Raw genomic sequence first — 2561 nt, 5'->3', positions numbered from 1 at the left:
CACACAAAACATGGTCCAAAAGACTCTGCATAATTAGCCACGTGTGTCGGCTTTAAGTCCTTAGTCTTTGACACATCTAGCTCCCTAATGAGCATCTCAACTTTAGTCTTTAGGTTATCCTCTTCTCTGAGATGGTAAATTCTACCACCATTTGGGTTTCCTACAGGTCGTGACCTATTTGTGCTCTCAGTAACACTAGGTCTAGTCCAAGTGTGAGCTTTTTCAGCAAGTTGATTGAGATATTCTATGGCCTCATCAGGATCTTTCTGTAATAATACACCATTACACATCATCTCCACAAATTGGCGTTCTCTAAGTGTAAGTCCCTCATAAAAATAGCTCACCAAGCGCCAATTCTTATACCCATGGTGAGGGCACATGGTCAACAACTCCTTAAATCTCTCCAAAAACTGATACAAAGTTTCACTGTCCTTTTGTGCAAAGGTGGAGATTTGTCTTTTTAAAGCATTGGTCTTATGTTGGGGAAAGTATTTATTAAAGAAGACGTGAGTCATCTCATTCCATGACCCAATAGATCGTGGTCTCAGCGAATATAGCCAACTCTTAGCTTTATCCTTCAAAGAGAAAGGAAAGAACTTAAGTCTCACAACGTTATCAGCCGCATTTTGACTATGAAAAGTTACAACTACTTCCTCAAACTCCCTACTGTGCATAGGGAGTAATTGTATCATCCCTGTTTTAAAATCCAGTTAGCGAGTATTAGCTACAAACATGATGCACGATGGTGTGGCTGTGATTGTAGGGTGGAGGTAATCATGAATAGTTCTAATGGGTTGATCTTCGTGTTCACTCATTTCTTCAGGACTAGATAGATTGTCAAATAAAGTATTTAAAAAGTTTGATTCTGACTCTAGCACAAGCCTAGAAGCAAATCTACCCAAGGTGTCTCTATATCTGTGCATGCAAGGTAACAAAATACTAAAAGAATAAAAATACTATACAAAGAAAGAGGAAAAAAATAATGCAGCAAGCTAAAGAAGGAACAAAGTTACCGCCTTTACAAACTTCTGAAAAGAAAACTATCTAGCAGTTTTTCTGCCGTCTCCCTGGCAACGGTGCCAAAATTTGATTACGCCCAAAGAATAACACGGTAATTATAGCACAACTTTGGGGTATCGATTCCACAGAGAGACAGATTAAAAGAATAGTAGAAGGAATAATGAAACTAAAGAAAAATATTAAATGATTAATGGAGAGCACAGATTAATTTTAAATGCAAATTAAACTGAAGCAAAGTGACTAACGGAAAAAGTACTCAAATTTGACGAACAGAAAAGCGTCGGGAATCCCTTGCACAATTCTGGTATTTTAATTATTCTTAATTCATTGAATAACTCAATTAGGAACTCAACTTCCAAAATTCTCAATCGGAAGGTATAGATTTATAAACCAAAATTAAACCAAATGTAACCATTTGAAAAATCATTCACCACTTTTAAAATACATAAATTATTATCACCATTGAGAAAATCCAACGACGACAATATACTCAGGGAGCGATATTGCAGCAAATAATTAAATCAATATAGAAAAGTAATTGATCCAAACATAATCAAAGAGTCAATCCATTCAATAGAAAAAGCATGACTGAATCTATAAACAAAATAAGTTCTATGATTATTTGGAGAAGAAAACATCAACAATGAATTTGAATGATAAAACAAAAGAGCTTTAGTATTTGAAAATCAAATACATAAGTTAAAAATAAAGTAAAAATACCATCTAATGTGCAAGTTCATCCCTAACCCTACTTGAGAATTTAGTTACCCATAAATATAATGGACAACAAAAATCTCAAGATAAAAATAAAGTAACCGGCGGCCATGAAAATTAATTCCATCTACCCCCTCTTCAGAACTAAGCCATCTCCCCTTTTTGAACTCTCAATTTTGCGCTAATGAAATGCTTATATAGGGTGGGAAAAAAAACCCTAATGTCTTCATATTCCCAAATACAAAATTGCCTAAATTCTAGAACTCATCTTGGCAGCCACGTACGTACTTCAGGAGTTTGAATTTAGAAATCCTTATTAAAGACAACTTTGTATCCCTTCAAGATACTTTTCAACGTATCAAGAATTGCATCAATCTGATATTTGAGCGGAAAGTTATGATCAAAATACTAAAGTATATACTGGCTATCTTCTAGCTAATTTTGGATTGACTTTTTCTCTTGACCCGAATTACTCTCAAACTCCATCATCATCCTTATTTGAAGAGTCCTACACTTGTTGAAAGTTCTTACGTTGTTCCAACATCTTTGCCCACTTGAAAGCCTTTTGAATTTGACTGAGTTTGAGTTGCTCTTTTATATACTCTGAAATTAAACATTAAAATCTATTCAAGAGTATCCCAAAGTAAATAGAAACTCAATTCAAGAATACACATTAATACCTATGATTTCTATTCATATTTTAGCCTTTTAGTCCAATAATAGGGTATTTAGTGTGCACTTTCGTACACTCATCAGCAGCCCTAAGAATAGTAAAGAAATTCGGCAGCCACCTCTTTTTTTTTTTTTTTTTTTTGTAATCCTATAAC

The 2561-nt window shown here is 34.4% G+C and overlaps 1 non-coding gene across 1 annotated transcript; it reads left to right on the top strand.

Moving 5' to 3' along the window:
- Nucleotides 1-360: 360 nt before the first annotated feature.
- LOC118344625 lies at nucleotides 361-468 on the top strand. The gene has a single exon (XR_004798405.1). It is a non-coding gene; the product is annotated as a small nucleolar RNA R71 (small nucleolar RNA).
- The last annotated feature ends 2093 nt before the right edge of the window (nucleotides 469-2561 follow it).

The sequence above is a fragment of the Juglans regia genome, chromosome 14, assembly GCF_001411555.2.
Source record: "Juglans regia cultivar Chandler chromosome 14, Walnut 2.0, whole genome shotgun sequence".
Taxonomy (NCBI): domain Eukaryota; kingdom Viridiplantae; phylum Streptophyta; class Magnoliopsida; order Fagales; family Juglandaceae; genus Juglans; species Juglans regia.
The sequence above is the reverse complement of the archived record's forward strand: the minus strand, read 5'-3'. Positions and strand labels throughout refer to the sequence as shown.